The sequence below is a fragment of the Benincasa hispida genome, chromosome 2 (genome assembly GCF_027475165.1).
Source record: "Benincasa hispida cultivar pf3 chromosome 2, pf3_genome.v1.1, whole genome shotgun sequence".
Lineage (NCBI taxonomy): Eukaryota > Viridiplantae > Streptophyta > Magnoliopsida > Cucurbitales > Cucurbitaceae > Benincasa > Benincasa hispida.
The window spans coordinates 14,998,857-15,022,005 of NC_143479.1; positions in this window are offsets into that span (position 1 = coordinate 14,998,857).

The following is a 23,149-nucleotide window of genomic DNA, read 5'->3' on the forward strand; positions in this document are numbered from 1 at the left end:
AACAAAACATAAAATGGAAAAACATGGTTTTCCATGATCCATCTCCTAATTGCTCACACAAAAGCCAACTTTGCCTTGTGTTACTCCAAGCATGAGCTGCAACTCATACAACTCTCTCCCTTGCATGTTGATCTACAATATATTGAAGAGTTTGGAATGAAATTCGGGCACGCAATCAAGAGAGAATTTTAGAGAAAATTCGGGTTGAAGAAAGGGTTCTTCAACAAGATTGTTGTTGTGAGCAATTCTCCTTCATCCCCTTATTCCAGCTTGTTTTGAGTCCCACAACTCAATCTAGAGCACCAAGAGAATAGTGGGGAAGATCTTGAGGTGGTCTGCAACAAGATTTAGAGAAGATTGTTGCTAGAGAACAAGGTTTGAAGAAGTTCTACAAGAGGTATGTCATGAAATTCACTTGTTTTCTGCAAGAGCATGCTTTATATTTTGCCAAAATTAATGAATTAGAGTGCTTAAATGATCCTTCTTACTTCTGCTGTTGTTGATACATTCCTACAATTGGTATCAAAGCATCATATAAGCATTCAATTCAATTTAATTTTGGTTTGGTGGGTGTTTTATATGAGAAATATGAATCTGGTGCACTGATATGGTTTTCTGAGTTTTGGCATTTTAATTCTCTTTAATTTATCTTTTAAATTTGTAATTGGCTCTTGTTTGATGAGCTTTTATGTATTAGCAAGCGTCTGTAATTTATTTGAAGTCATTAAAGTTGAAATTAAGATGTATTTGAAGAAATAAGCGAAGGAGGCCAAGCTTCTTTTCCAATTTTTCAGCTTCTGCTCAAAATCGTTGTCGAGGTTCAGTTGCTAAGTGATCGTCTAGTTTTAGGCGTTACATGATGTGAAGAAAATCTAGACAATCATATAGCAATGGGCGCTGGTCGTTGTGATGTTGAATGCTAAACGATCGTGTACCTGTGGGAACTAAATGATACGTTGAATTTGCTATACGATAGCACTACACGATCGTTTAGTTTTTGCATGGGAATTAAACGATACGTTGGATTTGCTATACGATGGCATTACACAATCGTGTAGCTGCGGCATGCGCTAAGCAATAGTACTGAGCAATCGCCTAGATGTGGTGCTGAGCGATCGTGTAGATGTGTTGCTAAGTGATGCGTTGAAGTTTCTATGCGATGGAACTAAACGATCGCTTAGCTACGATGCTGAATGATGCGATGATGTTCTATACAATACAACTAAGCAATCGTTTAGCTACAGCAGACACTAAATGATGACATGAAGCGCTAGGTGATGGTGTTAAGCGATCGTTTAGTTCTACCCTAGAGCTAAACGATTGCTCTATGCAATAGACAAATGACACTAAGTGATCATGTAGTTCTATATGATAGAGCTAAGCGATTGTTTAGCTGTAGCAGACACTAAGCGATCGTGTACTTCTTCTCAACACAAGGTGATGGTGTTAGACAATTGCCTTCAGCGCTACACAATCGGCCTTAGCAAGACTTTGAGGTTGGACTGAGAGCAGCCGATTTGACTGATTTTCTCTAGGTTCAATCCAATTCAGCCTTAAAGTGTTTTTGGCTGGTTCAGTTCAGACTTTGTTGGTCTGGTTCAGACTCATCCAATCCGGTTCAAGATGTTTGGATTCAGTTTGGAGCAGTTCGAGCGGTTCAAAGATGGTTTTTAAGCTGTTTGTAATAGTTAGGCTTCTGTTTGCTTGTTTATGCCAAAACTAAAACCATATCAGTTTGTGTTTAATTATCTATGCATTTGATGTATGTTATAAATAAATAAATCTTGTATGTACATACAGTATGCCATTTAGATTTTAAAATCCCACCATAGGAAGCATGTTATATGAATTGAAACTATGTTATAATATGTTATAATATATTGTATGCATGTTAAGGTTTCTTGTATTTAATATAAGTGTTATATTAAATATTGAATGCCTTTTTATGTATGTTATGGATGTTTAGCATGTCTAAAGTTTTATAAGTTGTTATAAAATTGGGTTTGACATTTAAAATCCATAAACAACAGTTGCATGTTCACATAGGTTGACCACCTGTTTTAATAGTTAAAACTTATAAAACTCGGGTTTGTACTGGTATATAATCCTGTTTAAGGCTGGGGGTACTTAAGTTGACGGTTTACGGAACACCTCCTACCTGAGGATTATGGCCGAATTATTGAGTGTTGGTAACCGGTTTTATGAGCATGCATGAGTGATGTGAGGTAATAAAATGGTTTACCACCTAGACATCGTAGGTTAAAATCCAATTATAGAGTTATACTTGGATAAACCACATAGACTTAGGGTTGTTTTATTAGCCAAAAAGAACCTAAGTATAAATCTACCCAATAGAACACTTCAGTGGCAGTTTAATAACTTCTATATGATAGAGCTATTAGAAAACTTCAGTGGTAGATTAATAACATATACGATACATTATTTTTAGCTCTCACGTCTCTAAGAGTTCACAATCCATATTTAAGCAGTACTTCGTGTCACCCTGGGAGTGACCTCCCTATAGAAAGTATTTTTTAGCTTAAATTTAGATTTTGGTGAATAAGAGGAAGTTGTTCAGACATAAATCTATTATTCGATATATAGATTTCAACTGTCACATCTCCACATAGTTTACACTGTGAGATTCATATGATGCTTCATGTCACCCTGGGAGTAACCTCCTTATGGAAAGTGTTTTGTATGAGTCAATATCAAGGTAAATGGAGGAAGTAGTTCATAGTAAATGGGTGAAGGATATGTGTCAATATATCATACGGTCACCTCCATTAGTCTGAACCGTGAGATTCCTTGTTGCCCTGTTGGTTAGCTTTAAACGGCCCTTTGCTAGTCGTTTAGCGACAGCTATCCCTACGAAGGGTTGTAATATAGGATTCGGAACAACCCAGGCTTCAGTAAAATGAATAGGGTCTTATAGTTCCATCTTGGATATTCTCTTTTATTTCGGAGGCAAATTCATACTGTCCTATAGGATCTGAAAATGGAGGGTCACACTTACAAGAATTACTAAATTCTTAGTAAAGTTCTTAACCAAAAACGATAACTAAACGACTATAGGAATAAAAGTTATTCCAGAGACAATAGGAATAAGAGTTATTCCAGGGATAATGTTTGGTCAAAATTGTTTGCTTTAGTGAAGAAGTATCTGACTACCCCTTGGTAGCACATATTCTGACTCACTAAAGTACCGTTGCAAATAAATTATGGTTATGGGTACATTTTTACTTTTTGCTCAAACTTGGTTTTGGATTTAGTTACAATTTGCTAATTAGAATTTGTTTGAATTTTACCAGCATGACGAACTCTACTAGAAAACTCACTTCTGGTTTAAATAAAAGTAAAATCAAATCAGCAAACAAATTACTAACGGTTAATTATGCAAAAAGAGTTTTAACAGAGGATTTTCCTCTATCTCTTAACTCATCTAAAATTATGAATTATGTAGATGAGAGTGCAGAATTCGAACAACAAGATAAATATGATTTACTTGTTATCGAAGCATGTTTAGTGGAAAACGATAAAATCTGGATAATTGATTCACGTGCCGCTAATCATGTTTGTACTTCTCATAGGAAACAAGTTCCTGGAGACAGTTAACAGAAGGTGAAACAATCTTTAAGGTAGGAACCGGGGAGATTATTTCAGCCAAAGCAGTGCGAGATATGAAGTTGTTTATAGGAGATAAGTACATTTATTTGAAAATGTATATTATATTCATTCTATAAAAAGGAATCTAATATCTATCTCTTGTTTGCTAGAACAAAATTATAAAGTTTATTTCAAAAATGATGAAGTGTTCATCAATATAGAAAATAAATGGATTTTTTCTACAAAATTAGAAAACAACTTATATATGTTAAAACCAACTGAGGTCAAAGCTATTTTAAACATAGAGATGTTTAAAACTGTTGGGACTCATAAGAAAAGGAATATTTCTCCAAATTCCTATCTTTAGCACTTGAGACTAGGTTACATAAATCTCAACATGATTGAGAGATTGGTTAAGAGTGGTCATCTAAAGAAGTTGGAAGACAGTTCATTACCACCATTCGAGTCCTGTCTCGAGGGTAAAATGACAAAAAGATCTTTTTCTAGAAAAGGTCTTAGAGCCAAAGAACCCCCAGAGTTGATTCACTCAGACCTTTGTGGACCTCTAAATGTTAGAGCAAGAGGAGGGTATGAATATTTCGTAATATAGATGATTATTCTAGGTTTGGGCATGTTTACCTAATGCACCAAAAGTCTGAAACTTTTAAAAAGTTCAAAAAGTATAAGGCTGAGGTTGAAAACCAATTAAGTAAAAAGATTAAAACACTTCGATCAGATCGAGGTGGTGAGTATATGGACTTAGAATTCCAAAACTATTTGATAGAACACGAAATTCAGTCTCAATTCATAGCCCCTAGCACACCTTAGCAAAACGATGTGGCAGAAAGGAGAAATAGAACCTTGTTAGACATGGTTTGTTCCATGATGAGTTACGCTCAGTTACCAAATTCTTTTTGGGGACATGCAATTGAGACTGCGGTATATATTTTGAACATGGTTCCCCCAAAAAGTGTTTTTGAAACACCTTACGAGCTCTGGAAAGGACGTAAAGGAGATTTATATCACTTTAGGCTTTGGGGTTGTCTAGCACATGTGTTGGTGCAAAATCCTACAAAGTTGGAACACCGTTCAAAAGTATGCCTATTTGTAGGCTACCCAAAAGAAACAAGAGGTGGTTTCTTTCATGATCCTCAAGAAGATCAAATTCAATCTTTCTGGAGGAAGATTATGTTAAGAATCATCAACCTCGCAGTAAGCTAGTAATAGAAGAAATGTTCAGAGAAAGGACAAAGGTATCAACAAGAGTTGTTGATAGAGCAGGTCCATCAACAAGAGTTGTTGATGAAACTGAGACTTCACATCCTTCTCAAGAGTTGAGAATGCCTCATCGTAGTGGGAGGGTTGTGCAACAGCCTGACCGGTACATGGGTTTAACTGAAACTCAAGTCATCATACCAGATGATGGTTTAGAGGTTCCATTGTCTTTTAACCAAGCAATGAATGATATGAATAAAGACCAATGGGTTAAAGCCATGGACCTTGAAATGGAATCTATGTATTTTAATTATGTCTAGGATCTTGTAGATCAACCTGAAGGGATAAAACCCATCAACTGCAAATTGATCTACAAGAGAAAACGAGACCAAGCTGGTAAGGTACAGACCTACAAAGCTAGATATGTGGTAAAAGGGTTTACCTAAAGAGATGGGGTAGATTTTAAAGAAACCTTCTCTCCAATTGCCATGATAAAGTCTATTAGAATACTCTTGTGCATAGCCACATTTTATGATTGTAAAATATGGCAAATAGATGTCAAGACAACTTTTCTGAATGGCTATCTTGAAGATGTCTCAACCATAAGGGTTTATACAACAGGGTCAAGAGCAAAAGGTTTGCAAACTTAATCAATCCATTTATGGATTAAAACAAGCTTCTAGATCCTGGAATATGAGATTTGACACTGCGATCAAATCTTATGGCTTTAAACAAAATGTTAACGAACCTTGTGTATATAAGAAAATCGTTAACAAAATTGTCGATTTTCTGGTGTTGTATGTTGATGATATTCTACTCATTGGGAATGAGGTAGAATATCTAACTGACGTTAAGAGATGGTTGATAACGGGCAGAAATGCACGTTATCATAGTACTAAGTTTTTAAACAATGTTGGCTTGCGTTGATAAAATATGTTAGATTGCGTCCAAAAAGCATTAAATTCATAACATTGCGGTCGCATGCGATCATCGCATAGAAACAGTTGATTTTTGTATTTTTATGCATAATTTGTGTTGACGCAAGGCAAAAAGAGGGATCATAAGAAATCAGTGGACGAGCACAGCATTACCGCAAGGCCTTACGGTGATTTGTGTTCGCAAACATCTACTCAAGAAGGATTATCGCATAGAGTCGGCACAACTCGCATCTGGGTGAAAGGCATAATTAATTACGATGGGACAGAAAGCTGATGACAATCAAATCCGAATTAAGTTGACAGCCACTAAAGATAAAAAGTACATTTAGCTTTTCGGTGATAAATATTTGGTGCATCAGTCAGGGAATTAAAGCCATCTCATCTGTACAATCATAAGAGAGAAGCCGCTTTTCACCCCGAAAGCTCTATAAATACCGAAGGCATCCTTCAGAAAAGAGGTTCAAAAGTTCTGAGTTCACAAGTTCTATTCATAGTTTAGCCTTGTTCTTAGATTTTTCTTTTATTTTAAGGTGGATGCGAGAGAAGGAGGTTGTGCCGACAGATCGTTCTGGTAAGCTTGGGAGAGCGTCGGAAGCTTCAAGATCAGAGAGAGAGCTGACTCCTGCGGAAGCAGGAATATCTTTTAAACCGAATAGAGATTTTCAGTGTAAAAGCCTCAGTCAGCAAGGGATTGCTACCAGGCTCTCTACATTTATCTTCCATTGTTATTTTGTATTCAAACTCATTTATAGAAATGGAATTTACTTCTCTATATTTGTTCACTCTCTGTTATTTATGCATGAGTAGCTAAATCAGTTGAATGGGTTAAGAAGCACTTAACTAGCTTAACTGAGCATCTTCATTCTATGTGATTATCTTGTATTATGTATGCTTCATTCGTCCATTAGAGATACTCGGGAGGGTAGTCTAAGGACAGGATCTAGGCTTGGGAAGGTCAGGTCAGAATCTAGGCTCGGGAGAGTCAGTTAGAATGCATAATCAAGAGATAGAAGCTTAGGAATAAGCACTGTTTGCTATTAACGCATCGCATGCCTCCTAGAGATAGGATATGATTGTGTGCGGTCACCTTGCCTTTGTGCATCTTGCATCATCGCATAGGAAAAGAGTAGAGACATAGGAATAAGCTATATGGACACTTTTGCATTCAACACATGCGTCCTAGACTAAGGAGTATCGCATTTGCATTGGAAAATGACTTGATCTGCATGGTTGTAGCATGATCGCATAGACTGACGCATTCCCAAGTAACGCTAGCTAAAGACCTTCTCAACCCGTTCATCCGCATACTCAGTGCATCTATCACACAATCAGACTTTTCTCAAATCCGTCGCATTTGTTTATTTTTCGTTACCGCAATCAACAAACAAACCAACAATTATTTGAGTTACCGGTTACCGCAAAGTTTTCTAAAAATTACCACCGCAACCTGTTTTCCCAAGTCCCTGAGTTCGACCCTGGACTTACCAGGAACTCAGTGGGGTTTACACTTGGATTCCACCGAGAAAACTTGAGTGCTCAACGCATTTTCATCATCGTAATTCATCCATAATTCCACATCATAAAATAATGCATCAAGTTTTTGGCGCCGTTGCCGAGGAACTTCGGTAAAATAGTGTGCTAAAGGTAATTTTTCTGATTTCTTTGCAGACTCTCAATCTCTGGCAAATTACGATCAGGAGATTGAGAAGACGTTTAGAAGAAGATTAAGAGATCGCCAACAACAACAGTCAGATAAAGAAGAGATGGCGGAGCAACCTGGAAACGGAGCACCAAACAAAAACAACGTCATGACGAATCTAATTCTTCTTGCTAATGATCATAATAGGCCCATTAGAAACTATGCATCGCCAAACCTCTATGATTTCTCTCCAGGAATCATGAGGCCTGCCCTCGATGCAAGCAGATTCGAAATGAAACTGGTGATGCAGCAGATGATCCAGACTGCAGGACAATTCGGAGGATTGCATAGCGAGGACCTGCACGCCTACCTCTAAAGCTTTATTGAAATCTGCAATACTTTTGTGTTCCCGAACATCTCTGCCGAAGAAGTTCGACTAACTTTGCTTCCATTTTCTCTTTGTGATCAGGCAAGAAAATAGGTGTATTCCCTCGAGCCGGGAGAGATCACTTCATGGGAATAGGTCGTAGAGAAGTTCATGAAAAATACTTTCCACCTACTGAGAATGCTAAACGAAGGAAACTCATAACTAATTTTGAACAAGACATGGACGAATCACTCAGCGATGCCTGGGTGAGGTTTAATAGGTTTGTCTGGGATTGTCCACACAACGGATTGCCAGACTGCCTTCAGATGGAAATCTTTTATCATGGTTTAAATCCCACTTCGCAGACCACTGCCAATGCGGCAGCCGCTGGTGGTCTACTTGACAAAACGTATGACAAGGCTAAGAATATCTTGGATCACATCTCTAAAAACCACGAGAATTGGAGAGAGAGTGATCAGAGATTGAGAATCAAGGTTAACAACGCAAGTAATGGTGTTATTACTTCACTACAGACTCAGATGACCACAATGATGAACTTAATTGAGGGAATTGCGATCAGCAGCTCGACACCGCAAAATGGGCAAGTAAACGCAATCAGTCAAACATCAGAAGGTGTGCGACTTGTGGTGATGGGCACGAAATGGAAGAATGCCCACAGAATCCACAATCCATTTACTTTGTAAAAAATAATCTATTTTCGGATACCTACAACCCCGAGTGGAGAAACCACCCCAATTTTGCATGGAAGAATCAGCAGCAGAATTTCCAATCTATGGCATAGAAAGAAGGGCCACCCAGATTCTGCCTATGCAACAACAATCAGCAGCCAGTAGCTTGCAACCGCTGCAACCATCCTCCTTGGAGAGCCTATTGAAGCAATATATAGAGAAAAACGAAACAGTGCTTCAAAGTCAGGCTACGTCCATCTGCAATCTAGAATTACAGATGGGCCAGATTGCAGGTGAGCTAAAGAACAAATCGCAAGGGACTCTGCCAAGTTCAATAGAACTCCCACGAAACTCGGGGGGATCAGGTAAAGAGCAATGTCAAGTCGTGACATTGCGAAGTGGAAAAACTGTGGAGAGAGAAAGAAAGGAGACTAGCTGGATTGCTCCTATTGCGTTGGAACCTGAAATTGCGGTGACACAAGAAGAAGAAGGAGAAAAAGAAGCAATAGAGCTAGAAGTTGCGTCCAATTCAAAGCTAATAGAGAAAGGGACCGTGAGAGTGCAGTTACCACATTTCCCGCAGAGACTAAGAAAGAAAAAGAATGAAGAGATACAGTACCAACGCCTTTTTGTCTATGTTAAAAAAATTACATATAAATATTCCATTTAGTGAAGCGATTGAGGAGATGCCTGCATACGCAAAGTTTCTGAAGTAAATGGTAACCAAGAAGAGGGGAGCTTATAAGTTTGCCATGGTGGCGTTAACACAGAGTTCGAAATCAATAATTCCATCAAAGATGAGCGATCCTCGAAGCTTTACTATACCTTGCTCCATAGGAGGACTGTACATCGGGCAAGCCTTGTGTGACCTTGGAGCCAGCATGAACTTGATGCCTCTGTCAATCTTTCAGTAGTTGAATGTGGGGGCAACTTGTGCCAACGACCGTGACTCTCCAACTCGCAGATAGATCTCTGGTGCATCCAGAAGGGAAGGTGAAGGACGTGTTGATCACCATCGACAAATTCATTCTGCCAGCCGACTTCATCATCTTGGACTACAAGGCCGAAAAAGATGTGCTCGTCATCTTGGGACGACCATTTTTATCAGCAGGTCGTGCCTAGATTAATGTGCATAAAGGGGAAATCAATTTGAGCATAAATGGATAGAAGCTCAAGTTCAATATCATTCATGCCATGAAATTTCCTGACGAAGAAGACCTGCCTGACTCAGACGACGACCAGAATTTGATTGAAGAAGAAAAGCTTGATGAAGAAAATGAAGAAGAGGATGCAAGGGCATCCATTGCTACCTGTAATGCAATCATAACAAAAATAAGCAAGGAAAAAGAGATAATCGCAAACCAAGAAGAAGAGCCAACATAAAAAGAAGAAAGAAAAACAACGCAATCGTCTCTAGTAGAACCACCAACAATGGAATTAAAGACCCTACCGAATCACATAAAGTACGCATTTTTTAGGCAGAATGAGAAGCTGCCAGTGATTATTTCCTCCGAACTTAATGAAGACCAGGAGAATACGTTGATGAGCATTCTGAGGAAGCATGTGCGAGCAATTGGCTGGACGCTCGCCGACATTCGAGGAATTACCTAGCGTACTGTATACACTGAATTCCTCTTGAAGAGGACCACAAGGCAACGATCAAACATCAACACAAACTCGACCCTGCGATGAAAGAGGTCGTTAAAAAGGAGATCATCGGCTGGATGCGAGCATTATTTATCATATAGCAGATAACACGTGGGTCAGCCCTATGCAATGTGTACCTAAAAAGGATGGCATGACAGTAGTCCCGAACGAAAACAATGAACTAATACCACAAAGGACCGTCACTGGGTTGCGCATTTGCATGGACTACCGCAAGCTGAAAGCGGCCACAAAGAAAGATTATTTTCCTCTACCATTCATTGACCAGATGCTAGATCGTCTAACCGGAAATGACTTTTACTACTTTCTGGATGGTTATGCCGGGTATAACCAGATTATGATTGCTCCAGAAGACCAAGACAAGACCCATTCACCTGCCCATATAGGACTTTTGCTTTTTGCTGCATGTCGTTCGGCCTCTGCAATGCGCCAAGCACGTTTTAAAGGTGCATGATAGCCATCTTTTCAGACTATCTTGAGGACTCTGTTGAAATATTTATGGACGACTTCTCTGTCTACGGGCACACCTATGAAGTCTGTCTAGCCAACCTGGAGAAGATACCAAAAAGATGTGAGGAGACGAATCACGTTCTTAACTGAGAAAAATGTCATTTTATGGTAAAGAAGGGCATCGTGTTGGGGCACAAGATTTTCCGGGACGGGTTGGAGGTGGATAAAGCAAAAATAGAAGTAATTGAAAAACTTCCACCTCCAACAAGCGTAAAGGTTGTACGAAGTTTCTTGGGGCACATCGGATTCTACAAATGCTTTGTCAAAGACTTTTCGAAAATAGCACGACCACTGAGTGCGTTGTTGGAGGCTAATAGAAAATTTGATTTTGACAATAATTGCCTCAACGCATTCAGAATTTTGAAGAATGCACTGATTACCGCACCCATATTAATTGCACCTTATTGGACACTTCCTTTTGAATTAATGTGCGATGCAAGCGAGTATGCGATGGGAGCAGCCTTGGCACAAAAGAGAAAAACAATCTTACATCCCATCGCATATGCAAGTAAGATATTAAATCTTGCTCAGACCAATTACATCACCACAGAGAAAGAGCTACTTGCGGTAATTTTTGAGTTGGAAAAATTTAGAGCATATCTGCTGGGAACGAAAGTACTCATCCACACCGATCATTCGACGATAAAATACTTAATGACAAAGAAGGACACAAAGCCAAGGTTGATCAGATGGGTTCTCCTCCTTCAAGAATTTGACATAGAAATAATTGATTGGAAGGGGATGGGAACCAAGTTGCGGATCACTTGTCTAGATTGGAAAACCCTGAGGTTGACCGCAATGAGTCAAAGGTAAGTGCGGTATTCCCAAATGAGCAGTTGTTCCAAATTGAAGAATTGCCTTGGTATGCTAACATAGTCAACTATCTAGTTTGCGAGTAATTTCCTGAAGATTATACCTACCACCAACAGAGGAAGCTCAAACATGAATGCAGATATTATTACTGGGATGAGTCGTGTCACACCCCGCCCCAGACTACCCTCTGAGCCTAAGAAAGGGCGTGACTACAGCAGTTATCAACTCTTTTGTTGACACTTACTGCCTAAAAACTCTTGCAGAAATAACTCTGATATCAATGAACAAATTCTATAACCAACTGATTTAGTCAAGGAGGCAAACAACTGATTAAGTAGGCCCATTTTATTTCAACAATGTATCATTTATACAACTTCAAGACTTAACTATAAAGTTTACAACAACAACTGTAAAACCCTCTGGAAGTGTAACTGTGGCTTGTGGCAGACCTTGACCTTAGCAGCACCCTGGAACTCCTCACCTTTTCGCTACCTGGGGGGGAGGGGGGGTTTAAAACATAAAACATAGAAAACATGAGCTATAAAGCCTAGTGAGTGGTGCCTTTAGATAAATAAATAACTTTGACTACAGAAATATACTTTTTGGAAATCAATACATAGTCAACAAAAACATTACCAGAAGTTCAATATTATTTTCTAGCCAAACCGTTGGACAATCCCCAGCTCGACCGCTGGTTAAAAAAATCACCCCAGACTGACCGTTGGTTATCACATAATAAAACATCCCCAGCTTTACCATTGGTTATTCCTGGCATGATCCTACATTTTTTTCCAGCACTTTCACACGTATACTAAGACAACAATTCCTGTGGAAACTTTCCCTGTACCCTATTATCCCGCCAATGCGCACATCGACTATTTTCCCGCTAGCTATGCTTAGGTAACTTGACTATATTTCCCACTGGTCGTCACCGACTATCATTTCCCGCCGACCGAAGCAGACTATATTTTTCCGCCAAATACCTTTTCAAGCATGCTAACTATATACCCCGGGTACAATTTCAGTTTCCAAAACAAACATACAAGCAATATCTTAACAAGCATAGTAATAAGATAAACATATATCCCTGATCATGCCAATTTAACATTATCCCCTATATATATTTACTATATATAGAAATTATATCAACAATACAACACACAATAATCACTCACCTTGATCGTTTAGGAACCTTTCTCTTTAGAAGTTCCTTGGTCACTTCGGGCTCCCTTTTGAACCCTACGATCCAGATTCAATTTAAAGCTTAGATTACTGATAGTTCTAGAACTTATTTTAAGATACTTCCTTCTGCAAACATGTTCTAAAATGTCTCAAAAATCTTACCCTACAATCTGAGCTCATAAATTCTGGTGGTGTGGCCGAAATCATCAAAATATCAAGACTGGCCCAGCTTACTCAACAGCTCGACCCTTCTGTATTTTTCTTATTCTCCAGCCCGATTCCTTAGAGATTCTTCTCCGGCAGCCCTACCCTGAAAACTAGACTCTCCTAGATTTTAGATGGCTTTGGAATCACTCCAAACGCATGAGTATCCTGGGAGAACTCTTCATCCCAAGTTGATACTACTTCCTGTCTTTTCTGCCCGACAGCATCTCCCCTCTTGGAACCTCTTGACCAACGCATGGTCTTGCTACCAATGCATGCGTTCTTCCATCAACGCATAGTCTTCTCCCAATTAGTCCTCACACACTCTTCTTTATGTCCTTTGAAGATAATTTGAGTTCTCATCTGAAGTCCTTAGCCCTATTTATATGCGTCCAAGATTGCTCCACGGCTGACACCTCCTACTTGGCCGCATGTCCAAGTGTCTTTTCCTCACACCATCAACGTATTCTTAGATCAGTGCAAGCCAAAGTGTCTTCTTCTCCTTTCACCAACGTATAGCCCTTAACTTTTACATGTCTTCTTATGCATCCACCTAATTTGCTTAAGGCTTAAGATTTCCTTCTAACTAGCCACATGTCCGGATGACATCCTCCATATGAGCTCATCCTTCATATGCATCCATAAATCCTTGGATGTTCAACGAATAGTATGCCATCAGCACATAGTTGGCCATCAACGCATAGTCTATAATCAACGCATAGTGTAATCATCAATGCATAGTATGCAATCAACGCATATCAACCCTTGGTTCCCCTTGGTTTTCAACACAGCACCATCGCAACCCAACTTACTCAGTCATCGCAAGCCTTAACCATCGCAAGAGCCAACCACCATCAACGCATAGGATGGTTGCTTGTCCTTGACGCATAGCTCGCTCGACATCACCGCATGGCTCAGTCGGCATCAACGCATAGGTCACTCGGCATCACCGCATGGCTCGCATGGCATCGACGCATAGGTGCTTGGCATTGATGCATGAGCACTTGGCACCGATGCATAGGATGGCCGCATGGCTCCTTCCAGTGCATGCCTGGCCCCGCATCCTCGCACACCTTTGCGTCCGCATGCCCTTTGCACCACCGACCCTCGTGCCATCCCAACCTTCCAACGTATCACTTTCAACTTTCTTCTTCAGCCGTATGGACGCATACCACCCTTCCAACGCATCCATCATCCAACGCATCCAACACTTCCAATGCATAGCAATGCCTAGTCCAACACTTAGCCAATTTTCTCCTTGGCTTCCAATGCATGATTACTCTTGGCAATGCCTCTTTCCAATACTTTGGCCAATCATGCGTCCAACCTTACAACGCATGGTTGCCTTTTCAACTTATGCGTTAATGTCTCCTAACTCTTAACGCATGGGTCCTTTTGACCTTACACTTAGTCAAATTTCATCAATTAATGCTTAACTCAAAATTACTCAAGGAAAATCTATTCAACACTTAGAAATTTCCTTCATTTCAACATAGAATTTAACTTCCACCTACTTAAGTAGGGAAAATAGAAATCCGGGTTTCACAAGCCGAACCTGTACAAAAAGGGGGCAAACCAGATTCTGCGACTATGCGTACCAAATGCTGCTCAACAACGCATATTATCAAAATGCCATGACTCACCATATGGTGGGCACTTTGGAGGACAGTGCACCGCAGCTAAGGTTTTATAGAGTGGATTCTTCTGGCCAACATTGTTTAAGGATGCAGCTGACTACGTGATGAAGTGTGATCGGTGCCAACGCACAGGTAACATTTCATGGAAACATGCAATGCTGATGAACATCATTTTGGAGCTTGAGTTATTCGACGTATGAGGTATCGACTTCATGGGACTATTCCCTCCCTCGAATGGTAAACATTATATTTTATTAGTCGTCGACTATATATCCAAGTGGGTAGAAGCAGTGGCATGTGCTGCAAGTGATGCGACAGTAGTCTTTCAATTCCTGAAGAAAAACATTCTCACTCGTTTTGGCACTCCACGTGCCATAATCAGTGATGAAGGATCCCACTTTATCAATCACACTATCAAGGAGTTTCTGCACAAATATAACATTCTCCACAAAGTGGCCGCTGCATACCATCTGCAGAAGAATGGTCAGGCCAAGGTGTCCAATCGAGAAATCAAGCTAATACTTGAGAAGGTGGTGAGGCCTTCGTGAAAAGATTGGGCAGCAAAGCTCGACGATGTGTTGTGGGCATACCGGACTGCATTTAAAACACCCATAGGTATGTCCCCGTATGCGTTGGTATTTGGTAAGGCGTGTCATTTGCCTCTGGAGATGGAATACAAGGCATTATGGGCGGTGAAGAAACTGAATTTTCATTTGAAGAAAGCAGGAGAAGCGAGAAAACTTCAACTGATCGAGCTAGAAGAATGGAGGATTAACGCATATGAGAACGCAAAGATATACAAGGAGCGCGCAAAGCGCTAGCACGACGAACACATATTCGGTAAAAATCTCCATGTGGGACAGAAGGTCTTGCTCTTCAATTCACGGCTATGACTCTTTCCTGGAAAGTTAAAATTGCGCTGGTCCGGACCCTTCATCATTAAAGAAATATTCCAACATGGTGCGGTGGAGCTGATTACTAAAGACAGGAGCCGTACGTTTAAAGTTAATGGGCAGCGAGTAAAAACGTATCACGGAGAAGGCTAGCATCACCAAGTCGACTCCGTGGAAATGAGAAACTTTGAATAAAGAAAGAAGTAGGTGGTCCCTGTGTTGTCAGACGATCAAAATGTATCAGGGACGCAAGTTTTGGGAAGCATGGAATCTTCAAACTTTTCTTTACTACTCTGAATTTTCATTCCACTATATCTTTGCAGCTCTTTATCTATTACTTCTCTAAAAAAGGGGAGGGGGGGGGGGGGGGGGGGGAGGAGATTGCGGTAAAAGAATTTTGTTTTGTTTAAAATTATTTGACCATCTCAATATTTTTCTTGCAACGATCGAGGCACGAGATTGTGGAGGTGTTACACAAAGAAGCAACTTATCTTATTCCATCACTTCAAATAAAATAGATTGCCGCAAAGAAGCATGCATCAATACACAATGCTGGCGACAGCGCAAATTTGGGGGTTGTATTCTTCCTTCACTTTATTTCAAATTTTGCACTATTGCATCGCATTTTAGTTTTAAAAAGTTTTATCACCGCATCCTCTTTGATTACCACAATCATTTGACATGGATAAATTTTAAGTTACCGCATGCTGACTCTTTGCCAATTATGATTTCAATGATGAAACACATGCTTCTATTCCTTTCGTATATACTAGAGTCAACTTAATATTAAGATAGTCACCTCATGAAATATTTCTAGAAGTTAGAGGTATGTTAGCTTTCTTTCAAACTCTCTTTACGAAGCTTTCTAAGAACACCGTATGACTTCTTTCAATCTTTTAGCAATGAGGACATTGCCGCATTTTAAATTTGGGGGTGAGGTATTTATTTTCGACCTTACAACTCCACTGTCAATGCAATAGGGAAACCCATGTTGATAAGAGTTAAGTTGTGAAGGGCACTTACCTGTAGTTGGATGTCCGCATGACACACGTGGGGGCAAGCCAAAACGAAAGTAAGTTGTCAGGATCAACGCATAAATATAATGACCGCAACTCCGCTGCCAAGTAGGTATGAGTTTAGTCTGAGAAAGAGCGCATTGCTCGTAGTTGGATGTATGCATGACACACGTAGGGGCAAGCCAAAACGAAGGCAAGGCACTTGGATCAGTGCAAGGTCAGAAAAAAAATAATAATGTCAAGAAATATGCAAGGATAAAAAGTTTTTTTTTTTAAATAAATCATGCGATGTCCCGGAATTGAGTAAAGTTCTTTTGAAGGTTAAGTTTGTGATCCCTAGGTCTTAGAAATATTTTAGGAAGAGACTTAAGACTTAAGGAAATTTTGGTGTATAGGAGCTGAATGAATTATCCTTGAGAAATCTAGGAAAAGAACATTATGGTCAACTTGCTAAAGGAAATCTTTAGCTTATGCTTGAGGACAAGCATTGTTTAAATTTAGGGGTGTGATAACGAGCTGAAATGCACTGTAACATCCCGCACCTTTCTATTTATTTATAATAATGTAATTTTTACTTTTTTAGTAATTGTCCTTAGTTGAAGGGCATGTTGGAATTTTGAATTTAAAGTTTAAGCGCGAAGATTAAAGTGTTGGTATGGAAATTATTCAAACTATTCAACTTTCAACCTCAATTTGGAAATTTATGACAAGAAGTTATTTTCTTGGGGAAAGGAAAGAAATTAAGTGGTATAAAGTGGTTTAAGGAAACGATTTAATTGAAGTTATACTACTTTCCTTTTATTATTATTATTATTACTATTATTATTATTATTATTATTATTATTATTATTATTATAAAAATAAAAAGAAGCACACACCCCCTCCCTCACGCAACCCCTCTCTCGGACGAGTGCCCCCCTCACTACCTTATCCGACCACTGCACCTTCCCTTCACAGCCGTCCAACTGCCGCCGAGCCCTCCTCACAACCTACACGCGCCTTCATCCACTGCATGAGCCAGACCCGTCGCCGAACGTCGCGCCTCCCCTCACTGTCTCATCAGACCACCGTCGCGCCTTCTTCGTTACTCAGATCCAAAGTCGTCGTTGCTCGCCCAACCAATTTTTCCTCCATTCGCAGCCGCATCGTCTAGCTGAGGGCGTCGTTTTCGTTCATCTGACGCCCCTCTGCCGGAAACCCATCGTTTCAAGCCCTCGGCCTAGCTCACCGTTCGTCCAATCCGTTCAGCTGCCGCCATTTCACGCTTCGCCAGACCCAGATCCGTCGTCGGCCGTCTCCCTTGTCACCGTCAAATCTGTCCTAGGTAAGATTGAGGTAGTTCGGTTCGATCTCTTAGCCATTAACGTTGGGTTTCGTCATTTTGATTCATAATTGTTGGGTTTTATTTGAAGGTGATATTTAGCGAAGCTTGGACTTAGAGGGAGCGTCGTCAAGGGAGGTTGGAAGTGATCTTCATCCTTTGGGTAAGTTTTTGGATAGTTTGGACTTGGGTCTGAAGTTTCGCTGTTATGGTTGAACTGAAATTATTTGAGTTGTTTTTAGAATTGGGACCACTATTTTGGGTTGCCGTTATACATGAATGTTGTAGAATATGTTGTTGAGGATTATGTGTATGTGGTAAAGCCATGGTATCGAGGGTTACATATATGTCATAGATTTGTACGGTGTTGATTTTTGAATGTTGAGACTGTGTGAATGTCCTCACTGATTAGTTAGATACTCACCAGTTTATGTTTCCTTCGAGATTTACCAGTATTGTGTTTCCATCGGGATTCATCAGATTTGTGTTTCTTTCGGGATTCACCAATTTGTGTCTCCTTCAGGATTCACCAGTTTTGTGTTTCCTTCGGGATTCACCAGTTTGTGTCTCCTTCGGGATTCACCAGTTTGTGTTTCCTACGGGATTCACCAGAGGTAGTGGGCATACTTAACTACAGTAGGATAGGACTCAGTCTCTTGCCTGTTTTCATGTGTGTATATGTGTCATATGTGGGTATCTAGAGGACATAGATGCCTAGCCAGACCCCAATGGTGGGGTTACTTACTGAGTATTTCATACTCATCCTTTCTCATGTTGATGTTTCAGGAAAAGGTAAAGATACACCGGCGATGGTTCAGCGGAATTCGTGATCGTGTCATTGGGACTAGATTTTTTTCGCTTCCGCACCTTGAAATTTGAGTCCTTACTTCCTCTTAATATTTAGTTTTATTGTTTAAAATGTATTACTAAGGATTATTTCTTTTATATACTTTTGTTAGTCTTTAAGAATTTTGGGTACCCTATTATTTGTTTTAACAATTGCATTTAATAAATGTCTTTTGAACTTCTCTTGTTTAATTAGTATTTATTTCAAATAACTGGGAGTCGTTTTAAATTCTGTGCATGCATTTATTTTAGTAACGGCCTTACCTAAGTCCTAGGGGGTCAGGTCGTTACATGCACGTTATGAGATTTTCTTTTATTTTAAGGTAGACGCGAGAGAAGGAGGTTGTGTCGATAGATCGTTTCGGTAAGCTTGGGAGAGCGCCGCAAGCTTCAAGATCAGAGAGAGGGCAGACTCCTGCGAAAGTAGGAATATCTTTTGAACCGAATAGAGATTGTAGTGAAAAGCCTCGGTCAACAAGGGATTGCTACCAGGCTCTCTACCTTTATCTTCCATTGTTATTTTGCATTCAAACTCATTTATAGAAATGGAATTTACTTCTCTATATCTATTCACTCTCTGTTATTTATGCATGAGTAGCTAAATCTGTTGAATGGGTTGAGAAGCACTTAGCTAGCTTAACTGGGGATCTTCATTCTATGCGATAATCTTGTATTACGTATGCTTCATTCGTCCATTAAAGATACTCGGGAGGGTAGTATAAGGATAGATCTAGGCTCGGGAGAGTCAGATTAGAACGCATAATCAAGAGATAGGAGCTTAGGAATAAGCACTGTTTGCTATTAACGCATCGCATGCATTTTAGAGATAGGATATGATTGTGTGCGGTCACCTTGCCTTTGTGCAACTTGCATCATCGCATAGGAAAAGAGTAGAGACTTAGGAATAAGCTCTATGGACACTTTTGCATTCAACACATGCATCCTAGACTTAGGAGCATCGCATTTGCATTGGAAAATGACTTGCTATGCATGGTTGCAGCATGATCGCATAGTCTAACGCATTCCCAAGTAACGCTAGCTAAAGACCTTCTCAACCCGTTCATCCGCATACTCAGTGCATCTATCACACAATCAGAATTTTCTCAAATCTATCGCATTTGTTTATTTTTCATTACCGCAATCAACAAACAAACCAACAATTATTTGATTTACACGTTACCGCAAAGTTTTCTAAAAATTACCACCGCAACCTGTTTTCCCAAGTCCTTGAGTTTGACCCTGGACTTACCAGGAACTCGGTGGGGTTTACACTTGATTCCACTGAAAAAACTTAAGTGCTCAACGCATTTTCGTCATCGCAATTCACCATAATTCCACATCATAAAACAACACACCAAGTTTTTGGCGCCGTTGTCGGAGAACTTCGACAAAATAGTATGCTAACGGTAATTTTTCTGATTTCTTTGCAGACTCTCAATCTCTGGCGAATTACGACCCAGAGATTAAGAAGACGTTCAGAAGAAGATTAAGAAACCGCCAACAACAACAATTAGATAAAGAAGAGATGGCGGAGCAACCTGGAAACAGAGCACCAAACGAAAACAATGTCATGGCGAGATTTCTCAAGGATATATAATTTAATGAGAGAGATAATACAAACTATATATTATATATTATACAATTAATTCCCTTTTAATTAATTCGAACAATTCAAAATAAACCAAAATTGGTTTGATTCTCATTAAGCCTCCTTGAGCTAACAAGGGGACCTTATGGATCTACAGATTGAAACTCTAATGATATGAGATTAATTGATTAAACTTTTTAACTAAATTAATCAACATTCATTAACTGTCGGTCGCTCCAATAAAAACTGATAGCTGCACTCTTCGCACTGTAGATATATTTCTGTGTCTATTAGGTATAACCAACCAACAGCGTTGACCCTTCACAAATTGCTCATAAGTACAACTAGGTCAAATTACTATTTTACCCTTGCAGTTACATATAACTTCTTAAATACCACAGATCCCTCTAATAAACAATTAGTCATAGTTCCACTATAACTAGATCCCTCTCTGGCTAGTGAGAGGGTGAGGGCCCTCATTATTCAAGACCCAAAATTAGCTCTTAAGAAAGCAATTCATCTACTTACCCTAACAAAGGGAATGAGTGAATTTCATCTTAGGCAGTTGAGTTCCTAGCTCCCAACTTAGACGAATCCCCAAAATAGTAGGTATATTGAGTCGACGAATCTGGCCACTCTTATCCATGCAAATCCAAGGATCACCTTCATAGGTAGGAGTTTGCAATGCACTCAGGATTAAGGTTGAGTCACCTATGGTCATCCTAGTAAAATTGTAAGTCTCTTCTAGTAACGGTGTTAGAAAGAGAGATTAATCATTTTGTGGCCCAGTCTTATATAAACATTTTGTGTAGAATACCCCCACTCATATATCTCCACGTGAATTATCAGGGTCAAATCATTTGTAACACTTTACAACAATTGTAATAATTACAAAGTGGACCGAATTCATGGTGCCACCAAAATAAGGTACTCAACCTTATCCATCGACTACAAACCATTTAGATTATTATTTAAACGTGAACTATCTGTATATCTCCACATACATGTTTAAGTTACTTAAAATAACCTAGAATCTTAGTTTATTGAATTGAGTTAATGCACATATAAAATAACAATTATTTTATTAATAAAAATTTGTTTATATAAGCTTACAAACTACGAGAATATAAGAGAGATTTAGGATACCAATTCCAACTACTTTTGTATTTATTGAAGCAACAGTTAGGTTTTCAATACATAAATTTAGTGTATTGGTTTTGGTAAAGAAAGATTCCACTTTATTGTTGATTTTATGGAGCCTTCATTGTTAGGCTAGATCATTGCTTATAACAACCTGTTGGTAAGATCACGTAGCTTCGCCAATAACGGAGCAATATTTTAAACAAATGATCTTTTACCCTCACTATGTGCTTTGTTACCAGCAATATGTATGTAATTGGTGTTGGAGATAGACGTTTATGAAAGCAATTTGACTTTTATTGACAGCGAAAACATGTATAGTGTCGATGTATTCCATTTAACAACCCTACAAAACATTATTAACAGACAAATGGTTATCACAAAATTAAATTACAGTATCATTCACAGCTCGAGGAGGACTCAATAATTAAAATTTTCTACCCTTTATATAATATTTTTATCACTATTTCATTATTTTTTCCCCCTTGAATGTAGTTGGCTTAGTAAATCTAAAATAGATAATAAAACAAATAAATAAATCCAAAACTCTTTCATACCAACTTGAGCAAAAAAAAAAATCGAGATAATTGATAATAAAAATTTTTGATAAATAATAATAATTATTTTTAAATCATTTAAACTTAAAATATTTATTGTATTATCACTACCAAGCCTATTCTCAATTATTTAAAATCATATATTGTTCATACCAATAAACATAATGAATATTATACATAATAATAACAACAGTAACAATATTAAAGAACGAATCACTTTAAAAAAGAAATGAAAACAAAAAGATTTGTTAGATTGGAGGTTTTTTAGATGACAATTGACACAAATATCTAAATTCCATGTTTGTTTCATAATTTTTAACACTTCACTCGAGAATAGTGAGAATAAGTTATCCTATGACATCCTTGTTTTCCATGGACAAGGTTTTTATTTTCTTTTCCAAAACTAGGTCTTGGGGAACTCGTCCAAAATGAGGCAGAGAATCACTGATTAAATGGAAGATGGATGGAGTGATGAGATTTTTTTTTTTTTTTTTTTTTGGTTTATCAAATGGGGGCAAGGATAGAGAATTATTCCCTCGTTTACCAAATGGAAGCGAGGATAGAGAATTATTTCCCATTTCGTTCTACTCGATGAATATCTACATATAATTTAAATTAGTATATATATATACACTTTGCATATGGAACTCACGCCGTGGGTGTAAGACTGTGAACCTTTGTAATACACATACTTAATACGTTTAAAAATTGATAGTTTCACTAATCACTCATTATCCCTTTTCTAATTCCCTTCCAATATTTTGCGTACTTTAACCCAATACATTTTTAATACATGGGTATTTTAATATTTAAGATTTATTTACTTATAAGTCTAGACCATATTGTTTTATAATTAAACCTTTAGAAATCATAAGACTAAATTAAATATTTTAATTACATCTTTGCATGGAGTATTGTTGTTCTATTAAGAAATTTTATAATGTTTTCTTTGAATAAAAGATGGACTGGGAATGACTCCATAACATTTGTTACTTAATGAATAAATTAAAATAAAAAATAAAAATGGAAAAATTTTCCTAAGTAACAGAAAATAGAATGGGGAGCAGGGATGGAAAACCATCCCCACCTGACCCTGCTCCATGGACATCTCTATCTAAAATGGTTGGTTTTCTCTTTTTTCCTTCTTCTGTTTTTTCACTTTATGTATAGTTTCACTTTGAATATAGTTAATTAATTAATATTAATTTAATAAAATCAATATAAATATTTTTTGTTAGTAAATCAATAAAAGTCTATTAAAATATTTAGGTTGAAATCTTATTTTGGTCCCTGAACTTTGAATCTTGTTCTATTTTGTTCCCT